Source organism: Peromyscus leucopus, chromosome 1 (genome assembly GCF_004664715.2).
Source record: "Peromyscus leucopus breed LL Stock chromosome 1, UCI_PerLeu_2.1, whole genome shotgun sequence".
Lineage (NCBI taxonomy): Eukaryota > Metazoa > Chordata > Mammalia > Rodentia > Cricetidae > Peromyscus > Peromyscus leucopus.
The window spans coordinates 158,440,237-158,453,089 of record NC_051063.1 but is presented as its reverse complement, the minus strand read 5'-3'; the positions used below and the strand labels follow the sequence as shown (position 1 = coordinate 158,453,089).

The following is a 12,853-nucleotide window of genomic DNA, read 5'->3' as shown; positions in this document are numbered from 1 at the left end:
TAAGTTTCTGCACTGGGTATCCATACTCAGGGCTGAGAGTAAAGCTACTTCACTTTGTTATGAATCATGGACTCTTTACTAAAGGCAGACCAAGCATGAGGAGTAAAATCTGTTTGGGGGGTGAAGGAGATGGATACCAAATCATCCTGCTCCAAGAAAAGCTGTAAAGAAGTACTGATTGGCATGGCTTTAGAAGTTGAAAGTGTCAGGGCTGACAGCAAGGACCATACCATCAGATAAAGGTCAGCCTGAGCATCAAAGCAGTAAGATTTGGGGCTGGAGAGATGACTCAGATGTTAAAAGCACTAGCTGCTCTTCTAGAGGACCCTAGTTCTGTTCCTAGTATCTGAGCTGGGCAGTTAATAACTACCTGAAACTCAGTCATCATAAAAATCCAGCACCCTCTTCTGACCTCCTAGGGTACTATACGCACATGGCACACACACACACACATATAAATAAATAAATAAATACATGAATGAATAAATAAATAAAAATCTTTTAAAAATAACAATAATGAGGGAGACTTGAATAGTGACCCCCAAAATGGTAGTTTTCTAGAAAAGCTCCTGTGTAGAATAGCTGACAAATTCTTAAGGAAGTCCTTTTGATCCTGAAAGTTTGACCTCTCTGCCCTGTGCAGCGCAGTTAAAACACCATCTGCTATCTTGAAAAATCAGTGAAGTGTCTGCTTTGGGAAATGACAGTGGAGTAAGTGCAGTCCCTCTGATGCCAGAAAGGTGTAACACAAATTATTAAATGGTCTTATTAATAAAAAAACCCAGAGCCAGATATTGGGGTAAAAGTTAAAAGATCAGAGGAATAGAACAAGCCAACCACAAGTCCTTACCGCTAGGAAATCCTCAGCCCAAGAGAGCTACTTCTGGTATACTCCTGCCTATATCCTTTCTGTGCCCTGCCATCTTACTTCCTTTCTCAGCCCAGCTACATCACTTTCCTCTTTCTGCCCAGCTCTATCACTTCCTGTCTGTCTGTACAGACCTCCAGATCTCTGTGGTTAACTAGTGCTGAAATTAAAGGCGTGTGCCACCAGGCCTGGCTCTGTTGCCAGTGTGGCCTTGAACTCACAGAAAACCAGATGAATCTCTGCCTCCCAAATGCTAGAGTTAAAGGCATGTGCTACCACTGCCTGACGTCTATGTTTAATATAGTGACTGGCTTTGTTCTCTGATCCCCAGATAAACTTTATGGGGTTGCACAAATAAAATATCACCACATATGGGTATCCACTCCTCAAGGCTCATAAGCTGCCCCACCCTTCATCAGAGAGAAGCCCAGCCTTGTTTGCTTAGAAAAGTGAACTAGTAAATAAGGGAACTGATCACTTAGTCCCCCAAATATCCAAAGAGCAGAGTTTGGATGTTTCCCTGCCTCAGTCACAGGAAAGAGTCCTGTGTGTATTTTCACAGAGCAGTCTAAAGCCAAGCACTCAGTATTGCCTTTCTCTCATTTGCTTGATGCTTCGTTCTCTCTCTCTCTCTCTCTCTCTCTCTCTCTCTCTCTCTCTCTCTCTCTCTCTCTCTCTCTCTCCTTCCCTTTTCTTTTTCAGACAGGGACTCTCTATGTGACATGAGCTGGCCTTGAACTCCCTATTCTCCTGCTTCAGACTCCCATTGCTGGGATTCTAGGCTTGCACCAGCGCATCTGCCCAATTATCGAATCTTGATTCTCTTGTCTGTTTGTTTGACTCTTTTTTTTTAAATCCAGTTCTCCCTGTATAGCTCAGGCTTTCTATCCCCTGCCTCCATTTCCTGAGGGTTCCACCCTCCTGTGGTAGACATGCGCCATCTGGCTTGGCTCTTCTGTTTCTTTCTAAGGAGGTTTTGGCTGTGTGTTCTCTCCTTCCCTCGTAGCCAGGGCTAACTCCTCATGCCTGGGGGGCGGGGTCCTCTCTCTTATCATGTAGAACCAGTTGTGGTATGCAATAACCCTTGTCTGGAATGTGAGTGGGGAACCTTCCAGGCATCTTTCCTGTGCCACCAGAATGAACAGCACTTGGCGAAAATCAGTATGTCATTTCTTTTCCCCCATCTTTGCTGGTTACCAATTCCAAAGGACTAGTCAGGACACTCATGGTTCAGCCCAAGGGTTTTCTAGTCCCTTTCTGAACATCTTGTCTAGGTCTCCACAAGACAGCTCGCTCGAGTCTCCCATCTCCACACCCTGACTAAGCCTACCTCTCCGGCAAAGACAAGATCCACTTCACTATGAAATGGATCCCTTGGGAGAGGCTCCAGGTTCCACGACCAGAGCCACAACCTCTCAATATCCACTGCCCCAAAGCACTCACTGTCTTTTTGTTTCATCTGGGCTGGGTTTGAAGGAATTGTTACAAGTCTTGGATAGAGTTTTTGCTACTTTTGTTTCTATGGATGTAGCAACACAAGACTTGGTGTGGTCAATTTTCCCACCTGCAAAAGCAATATGCAAACTCTTGGATATAAGGAGGAAACACAGAAAAAAAAAAAAAAAAAAAAAAAAAAAAAAAAAAAAAAAAAAAAAAAAAAACTTGCCTTCTGCCCTTCCTAAAATGCTGCAAAGCAAGAATGAAGAGAATCAGCGGCAGGGACTGTACCGCCAGCATGATTCCTGCCTGCGTTTCTGCTGTCTAGTTCTACCCTCGGGGCTTGGCCACCTTCCCATGGAAACAGAGAAGGCCCTGAGTGGGAGATGTGAGACTAGCGTTTCTTCTTATTATTAGCATACATTAATTGCACAAGCTAATTGGCTTCAGGATGAGATTTTAATATATACATATCATGTACTTTGATCATATTCACTCGCTATTAACCTCTCTTGTTCCCAACACCTCCCAATGGCCACTGGTTCCCTCCCCATCCTCAAATACACCCCTTCTACATTCATGTGAGATGGGTACTTCCGTAGATTTCCATTTGTACAGGGGATGCAAATGGCCCTTGTTCTTCGTCATGTAGAATGTTGGTAGACGGAAGGCTAAATCAGGATGTTTCTGTGGTTTAGATTTTATCTGAGTGTGTTCCCCAGAGGCTCATACATTGTGAGCCTAGTACCCAGTGTGGCAATGCTGAGAGGTGATGCAATCTTCATGAGACAGAGTCATATGGAATTTGGCCTGGTCACTGGGGATGCTCTCCTTTGGAGGGATTATGGGATCATGGTATGCTTCTGTGACAGTGAGTTATAACCCTTGCGTCTGAGTTCTTCTCATCTGCCATGCGATTACTCCTTCATGGATATGTTCCTGCCATGATGCTGTCCATCATGATGTAGCTAGTGGCCTGTACAAGAGCCAAACAGAAGCCAGCCCTGAGATCTTAGATGTCCACAACTGTTAGTTAAGCAAACATCTCTTCTTTCTATAGTACTTGACCTTGGAAACTTTGTTATAGCAAAGGAAATCAGACTATGATAGACACCTGTCCTTGGGGAAATGACTGGGAGAAGCCAGAGTGTGTCTTCTTCTCCTCCCTTGTTGGGACTCTGAATGGGGCCTAGCTGAACATCACTAAAGTTCAGTAGATTTTGCACAAGCAATCAAAATAACACTGAGAATCTAAAACTCAATGATCCAACTCATGAAGTCACCATCACCACATACACTAAAGGTATGTCCAGCTCTCCCCGAAAAATGACTCATACTATTAATGGAAAACTATAGAACAGGAGAAAGATCAACTTAGCATTTGTGCCTGTCCACACAGGAGCAGTTGAAGATCCTCTCAAAGAGTTCAGGGGCAGAAGCTGGGAGATGGCTCAGCAGATAAGAGTAAGCACTGCTACTGCAGAGGATCTGAGTTCAATTCCCAACTCCTATGTCCAGCAACTCATAACCACTTATAGTTCTAACTCTAGGGGATCTGACCCCTCTCTTCTGGCCTTCACAGGGACTGTACTCACATGCACAAACCCAAAACACATATGATTAAAAATAAATACTTTAATTAAAGAAAACACAGAATCCTGAGGGAAAGGAGACAATAAGAAACTTCAGAAACACTTTAAAATGTCACCCAAAGCTTCATAGCCTCTATGGTATGCTTTTGTCACCCCAAGGAGAGATGGCTCTATGGCAGTACATGGCTGAGGGCAGCTCACAAAGCACTGTCATCAGGTCACCGATGGATTTCTTATAATTAATGGCTATTATCATGACGTGACAAGTTTTGGGATAGAAGAACTTCAAGTAATATACCAATAACAATTTTGAAATGAAATGTTTAGTATCCCAGAGGTCAGCAGACCCACGGACAACAAACACAGGCTCAGTACATCAGTCAGGCTACACAGGCTTAGTACATCACTCAGGCTCGATCTCCAGGACCTCATGGAGCCTCCCACATTTGCAGCATTTTTGTTGAACAGCCAAAGCCTTTCATTGCAGCACCTATCAACATTGCTAAAAATCACTCTGTTTAGGGATCCCGGTCTCCAACCTTTGGATGCTACCCTCCCTGCAAACCCCGTCACCTCAGAGGCCATGCCGTCTGAGCCTCAGTACAATAAGCAGAGAACCTTGACTATCACCTTGGATTGCAAGGAGTGTCTTTTTACGTTGGCCAACTTGACACAGAAGCACTTAGTTCACTCCTCCACCAATCAATTTTTTAAATATTCATCATGATTTGATCCTATGGCTACATTCTGAATCTTGATTTTTTTGGTAGAGACAAAGATGATGAATGATTATTCTAGCAGATTCCAATACTTACGTGGTCAAACCATTATTGGATTGGTTTGCTTTTTAACTTTGGTGAAATGGAATCTGTTTGTAAGTGCATCTGGAGCTCTGAATGTATTCATTGCAGAGGGAAATCTGAGCAGTACTAGACTTGCAAGAAGTCTGTGCCTTGTAACTAGAAATTGAAAGATACTAATGATAGCAGCTAAAGATCCCCAAAGCCCCACTCCATAGTTTTTTATACTCATTTCTGCACATTCAGCCTCAGAATTGAACTTCATGGGAGTTTTGCCAAGAGGTCATATTGTCTCCATTGTGCAGATGGGGAAGTTAAGACACAGCCAACCTGAAAGATTTGCATTCAGAGCAAGTTTCCAGTGGGTACAATGTACTCTGAGTCTTTAATTCCCCAAATCTATGCAAGGTTTCAACTCCATACAAACCAGAGTCACTCAAGAAGAGGGGACTACAATCAAGGAATTGCCTTCATCAGACTGGCTTGTGGACATGCTAATTGATGTAGTAGTCTGACCTGCTGTGAGCAGTGCCTTTCTCTAGGCAGGTGAGTCTGAGTTGTATAAGAAAGCTAGTTGAGCCAACCAAGAGGGAGTGAAGCAAATGGCAGATGGCTTAAGAAGTCATGCTATACCAGAATAAATGTTGGCCATAAGTGTAAATGTGGTGATATTGTGTTCCCCAAAATATTGTGCATCCTAATAAACTTATCTGGGGTCAGAGAATAGAACAGCCACTAGATACAGAGGCCAGAAAATGGTGGCACTCACAAATTTAATCCTAGCATTCCAAAGGCAGAAATCCATCCGGATCTCTGTGAGTTCAAAGCCACACTGGAAACAGCCAGGCATGGTGACTCACACCTTTAATCCCAGGAAGTGATGGCAGAAAGCAGAAAGGTATGTGAGGTGTAAAAACCAGGAACTAGAGCCTGGTTAAGCTTTTAGGCTTTTGAGTAACAAAGACCCATTCGGATGAGGACTCAGAGGCCTCCAGTTTGAGGAAACGAGATCAGCTGAGAAACTGGCAAGGTGAGGTAGCTGTGGCTTGTTCTGCTTCTCTGATCTTTCAGCGTTCACCCCAGTACCTGGCTCCGGGTATGTTTTTATTAATAAGTCCTTCTAAGATTTGTGCTACATGTAAAGGTTAGCCCGTGGTGGTCAGATCCTTGATTCTCAAACAAAAGGTGTCCTTGCTCAAGGCACTTTTAGATACTCCACCAATTTTGGAATCAAGTCACATCCCAGTTTCTGTCTCCCATCTGCCTCTTCAAAGCCCCTTATATGGAACAGACTTATGCATGTTGATGTCTGTTGTGTTTTAATCAAAGAATGTCAGCAAAGTGTTCCAAACAAACCACAGTAGAGAACATAATAGAGTACATCACTACAGAACACATCCCTGTGTTCAGCACCACAGAACACATCACTGTGTATATCACTACAGAACACATCACTGTGTACATGACCACAGAATATGTCATTGTGTACATCCAGGTCCAATGGTTGGACAAAGAAGGGGCTGAGAGGCACCAATCTGCTTGCAAGCCTTCCAATTTGTCACTGAGGTAGATTTAGAGAGGACCAAATATTCATATACAAATGAGACATCTTGCCAGGCAGTGGTGGCACACACCTTTAATCCCAGCACTTGGGAGGCAGAGCCAGGCAGATCTCTGTGAATTCAAGGCCAGCCTGGTCTACAGAGCAAGATCCAGGACAGACACCAAAATTACACAGAGAAACCCTGTCTTGAAAAACAAAACCAAAACCAAAACCAAACCAAACAAAACAAAACAAAAACATGAGGCATCTTGCCGACAGAGGTGAAGCTGGTCCAGGCCTCAGGGTGACAGGGCAGTCCCTCAGTTGCCTACAAACTTCCATCTATACAAAGTGAGACAATGACTGGCCAGGCTGCCCACACCACCACAGGAGACCACAGATGAGCTGGTGATTCTGGGGTCCACGGGTGGTCATGGAGAGCAGATAATGACTACCAGTCTCTAGGACGCAGAAAGGACTTTCAAGCATACTTGGGTCTAACAGTTCTAAACCTCAGACTAAGGGTCTGATCTATTGAGCAGTACCCCATGTTGGGGATGGGCAGTAATCAGGAAGAAAAACCCAGGGCCCTTGGTCTGATACTGTCTTCCTGATGCCTTCCTCCTCCTTAGGAGTGGATAGATTATGTCAGGCAATGAGTTTGGAGTCAGACTATCACCTCCTACTTTTGTGAGCTTGTGGCTAACCAGCTGAAGGAAGTGCCCTTTCTATCTGACCTTGGTCCATTGGTTTGAAGTCCCAGTTCTCTGTCCCCACAACCTTGAAAGTGAGATGTTTCAACTTCAGAGGAGACAATGTCGGTAGATGTGTTTCAGACGAGATTGGGCGCGTTCAGGGTGGTATGGCCGTAGACAGGTAGATGTGTTTCACTGGAATGAAGTTTGGCAAACACAGGTTGGGGCTTGCTGAGCACAGGACCCCTTGCTAGAAGGAACTCTGGAAGACGGCAGGGCTGGAGAGAGCCTGAGTCTAAACAGCCTTGTGAGACAGTGTGGTTTGTTTGTAGGACCAGTAGGATTCCAATAAATCCCCCAGGAGGCCAACTTTCCATCTTTCTCTCCCTGAGCCCCAGTTTGCCACCCTCTGGCCATATAGGCTGTGTCTCTAGTCTCCAGCTGTTCCCTGCTTCTTTTTCCCACAGGGTCTTTGCACAGCCCATCCCTGTTGTCCCAGTGTGGAATTCTTCCATCTTTGCCTTCAGCATAGCTACCTCTGCTTCTAAAAGACCTTCCTGATTATTCCAAACCCACCATGGTGACTGTGAGATACACGACTTCAGTACCACTTCTAACATCAGTAGCTGAACAAGTAAAGCGGCCGTGATTGCTCTTTTCCAAGAAGACTGGAAACACCATGGGGACAGGGAACTTGGGATTTCATGGGGGAAGGGGCCTCATCTGTTTGTTCTGATCATTGCTGTTAGCCACCACGGCATGATGCAAAGCACATCACAGACATTTGTATTTTTCTAGCAGAGGAAGACATGAATGAAGTATACAAGTGAAGAGACAGAGAAGGAGGGGGAGCACAAGACCATTGAGGAAAGACAGGCTGGGCCAGGGGCAGGCAGTGGTTAAGTGGAGGATCCTCGAACAAGTGAAGAGGGTAACTCAACATGGGAGATGGGAAGGTGTGACACTCACAGGACACAGGAACATCATCCCATGGGGAAAAAGGAAGTGATCAGCCCTTCTTAGTACTTCCTTCAGCATTGCCAAAGACTAAGACACCCCAGTCCTCATCTGCCAGAGCTGGTGCCCCACATCGGAATAGTGCCAGATGGCCCCCATCAACCCCCACCCTCCTCTCTGTACCTCTTGCTTTGAGGCCATCAACATTTCCCATCACTGCCATGTGAAAAGTAAGTACATCATACGTTAATTTGTATTGTCACTGCACTGTAGAGCCGTGGTAAAGAACACATTCATTTTTAATCCACTATGAATAATATATAAATATGTATACAGTGTGGAGGGTCAAGAGGGGTGAGGAGAAAGCAAGCAGTACATTGTTTATAGTGAAAGTGGGGGAATGAGATATTTTTCTTACTTGCTATGATGGAAATAGCTATTCTTTCCCTGCACCTAAGGGGGAGAGGAAAATGCCTGCCCTTGAGGGGCCATCCATTAGTTACAGCTCAGCAATGGCAGCGGCTTCACAGAAAGCTGGGGCCTGGTGCTTCCACACCTTCTGAGCTGATGGCTTCTCTTGGATGTGGGGCAGAGGATGAGAGTGGGTGTTGGGTGGGTGAGTGGATGATCAGCCCCTGGCATCCAGTAATAAACACACTCTACAGAGCATGCTCAGAGCAGTCACCTTCATTGGTTCTCACAGGAACAGCAGGAGGCAGGGTTAGTAGTAAGATGGTTTCCTCTTTCACAGGTATGGAAGCCTGAGCCAAAGAGATTTGGGGTCAAGTTGATACTAAAGACATAATCATCTCTCTGATCACTCTGAACACTGTCTACAAGCCCTTTTTGCCAGAGGATTCTCCACAAAGATATTCCAGGAGGTGGTCCATAGACACAATGAAAGTGTGTATAGTGTACGTGTGTGTGTGTGTGTGTGTGTGTGAGAGAGAGAGAGAGAGAGAGAGAGAGAGAGAGAGAGAGAGAGAGAGAGAGAGAGAGAGAGAGGTGGGGGAAGGCCACACTTGCTTGTCCACAGGTCCCATAAAATTCTCCAGGAGACCATCAAATCCTTGCACTGAGCATGTGGAACACCATTGGAATATGGGCTCAGGAGGTACATTCTTTCCTCAGTGTGACAGTTGGTCTTGAGTGGCAATTTGATAGACTGAGAGACACTGAGATTAGCAAGCTTGCCTCTGGACATATTTTGGAAGGGATTTCCAGATGCAATTAGGCTGTGAGTAGTCTGGCTTAATGAGTGGTTGAATCCACTGGTGGATTTGTAATTTGACTAGTTTGTGGTGGGAAGGTGGTGGTACTGAGGAGGGTGGGGCTTCCTAGGAGGAAGTTGGTCATGGGGGAGTGTCCTCAGGGACTTGCCTGGCTTCTTCTGTGACTGTCCTTCTCTGCTTCCTGTCCCCCACGAGGTGAACACCTGGGCTCTACAATGCCATCCCCATAGTAATGGACTCAAACCATTGGGTACTTTAGTCACAGCTACAGCAGAGTAAGAGTCTACATAGCATTTGGCTCCAAGACGGCCTACCACTGTGGCCATTAAAGATTGTGGATGTGCAGCTTGTGTGTAAGACAGCAGCATTGACATGGAACCTACTCATGCTCCTCATCTTCCCTTCTTTCTCTTTTTCTATCTCTTTTTTTGTCATTGTTGTTGTTGTTGTTGAGACATAGTCTCCCTAGACAGTGCAGGATAGCCTCAAACATATGGCAGTCCTCTTGTCTCATGCTCCCAATTGCTGGAATTATAAGCATGTACCACTATGCCTGACTTTCCAGATATTTTTAATCATATATGCATTATTAAAATGCTAAAAGACCTTAAGAGTGCCTACTGCTCTTGCACCCATAAACAGTGGCTCCCAACCACCTATAATACCAAATTCGAAGACTCTGATGCCCTCTTCTGGCCTCCAAGGGCACTGTACTCATACCCACAGCCACACAGAGACACACATACACACATAATTAAAAATAAGACAAGTCTTTAAGAAATAATGGATATAGTCAAAGTAGTATATAAATTTCTGTTATACTATATTTTCTAAGACATGGCAGGAGATGACTGTACTGCCTGTTCAGCACAGACAGACACAACCACCAAAGGTCTGACTACACAGTAACAAATGAAACTCCAGGTTGACAATGGTACTCAACAGAGGTTGGCAGACAAGAAGAGTCAGAGGGCATCCACATACCACTACATTCACATAGCTTCTTCATGGTGCTTAGTATGTAATTAAAACCCATTTTGGGTTGTGAAATTTTCCAGAATTTTCCCCACTATGTTCAGTTTACCTGTGGATGTGTTGCTAACAGATCTGAACATCCAAACTAACTATAGTTCCATCCTACATCCACATCAGGGTGCTGTCTTCTAAAGAGAGCAGGGGTGAGGTGGAGATAGGCACCTTCTCAGTGCTCAGCACACAAGGAGGAAGGCTTGGGCACAGCTGCCCCCCATGGGCACTAATGGAGCTCATGACAACACAACACAACAGTAGGCCCTCCACAGCATCTAAGTCAAAGCCCACTGGACTCCTAGAAAGACATTTTTGCTCAATGCATGCAAATAGGTTTAAAAAAAAATGGCTTTATCTACAGGGTCAACTAAGATATGTTAGAAATTCTGTCCCTGAAGGCACAACTGTGGGGGAATCCACAGGGCAGGGCACTAACTGCAGGTTCAAGGACAGGCCCAGTCTCTGAGGTGGTAGTCTGGTCTCACCCTGGAGTCCCCAGTGCTTGTATGCTGCTTGCTTTAAGCTTGCAGCTGTGACCCTGAAGCTGTTGAGTGTGCGGATCCTAGTCTAGATCCCTTAGAACATTCTTGTTCCACATTGGGGACCAGCAGGGCAATGAGGTTGGTTAGCTTACACAAACAGGGTTCTCCAAGAAGAGCTGCTTCCTCGGTTGCATATATTATGCTTCCTAAAAATGTTCCCCTAATTCTGAGTAGGAAAGAATGTTCCAATCAGGTATGTAATTTATGCTTTCCATTTTCAAAAATAAAATATCCTTCCATCTAAAAGAAAACTTTGGAATAGTACAAATAATTTCAGGTTTTAAATTCCATGTGATTTGGGTTTTAATTTAAAAGGCTACTCAAAAGCATATCCATTTATTCATTTTAAAAGTGGAGTCTGATCCAGGTGGCAACACATTTGGCCACATCACTATGAAGTCATGCTCAGCTTAACACACAGACTACGGGTGTAGTATATACAGTATCCCTACATATATTTCATCACATTCCTGCACATCTTTTATGGTGTTTAGCAATCAAGAGGGCCTAGTAGGGTTGAAGCTGATTTCTAATGCCATTCTAAAAAAAAATGAAAGTGTGAGTGTGTGTGAGAGAGAGAGACAGAGACAGAGAGAGAGGTAAGGAGGGGGAGATGGAGAGGGAGAGGGAGAGACAGGTGGGGAGAGGGAAAGAGAGTTGTTATTTTTCTTGTTGCTGTGACAAAATACTTGAGTGAGACATCTTAAGGGAAGGAAGGTTAAGCATATGGTCTATCAGAGTGAGGAAGGAGGTGGGAATGTGTTGCCATGGTTTCACACATCTTGGGGGATCACAAAGCAGAGAGAGCTAGCTCCCACCCGAACCAGAAGGGAGTTCTTCAAGGCCTGTCCCCAGAAACTCACTCTGCCGGGAGGGTCACAGTCTCAAAGGTTCCCCAATTTTCCAAAATCACAGCATGATCTGTGCACCCATAGGTCAGACAAGGCCATGTTGGGGAGCACTACAGAGCCAAAGAGAACAAGTCCTTTGGAGAAGCGGTGGTTCTATGAGGAGTAGGGAATATACAGGATGATCCCAGAACATTTTGTGCTGTAAAATAAATTGTTGCTTTTTAAAGCCTCCATTAAAAGGTGCGTGAGGGCATCTCAAAACAGTGTGGAGCCAGATAGGAGCCCTGGAGGCTCAAACATGGAACATTTTCAACAACAAAGTAAATAATATCACACCAAATCATAGCCTAATGTATAAAATAAATATCCACAAGTCACACTGACATAAATGATTGAATCAGTAAATATGTATGGAAGGATCTGCAAATGCATATCGCAAATAATTCATGTAGACATTGACTACTGAGCAAGGCAGAGACAGTCCCATCCCGAAGTGTGGGGTGTCTAGCACGTGGAGGGGGGCAGTGTTACTTGCCAGTGCAGAAATCTAAATAAGCACTACCTTAGCCAGGTGTTCAAGGTCACAGTGGCAGGCATCATTGATTTGGTAGGCAAAGGACACTTCAGCTCTGTCATCTTTCTTCCCCAGACCCAGAGCTCCAGCCTCAACATGAGAAATTGCAGCCAAGGGACGTTTTGCAAAGCACTCCTTAGGGCAGCCAAGGTGATCACAAACAGAAGATCTTGAGACCTCACGGCTAGGAAGAGTGGGGGACACATGACGCTCATGCAATGTGGCCTCTGGAATAAGAGCTTGGAGCAGAGTGTGGACATTAAATAAAATCCAAGGCAATCTGCATGAAGTATGGACTGGCTTAATAGCAACGTATCAATATTGGTTCACTGCTTGGGAAGAGTGTACTCTAGTGATGTATAAGATAGTCAGGAGAGAGGGGACTGTGGGCCTCCTCACACTGTACACTCGTTTTGTTGTTCTGAATGTGTACTAAAATGAAAGGCTTATTTCCAAAGTTTCTTATGTACTAGCCTAGCATTAGCTGATGATGAAACCAATAGCTGATCTGCAATAACAGAAAAATCCCTACACCTAACTTCAAGCTAAGACCACAGCTGCAAGTATGGTCCTGGTGTAAGACACTTGCAGGTAGGGCTGACAGGGATGGCTCAGTGGTTAAGAGCAGAGAATCTGGATTGGGTTTCCACCATCTATATCAGGTGATTCACGACCACCAGTTTCAGATGATCTGATACACGATGGCCTCCGGGGACACCTGCATGAACATATA

At 44.8% G+C, this 12,853-nt stretch overlaps 1 protein-coding gene across 7 annotated transcripts in view; it reads right to left on the bottom strand.

The window, feature by feature from the left end:
• Positions 1-12,853, bottom strand: part of Znf536 (zinc finger protein 536) — a 460,757-nt gene that overhangs the window by 3,940 nt on the left and 443,964 nt on the right. The window lies entirely within an intron of this gene.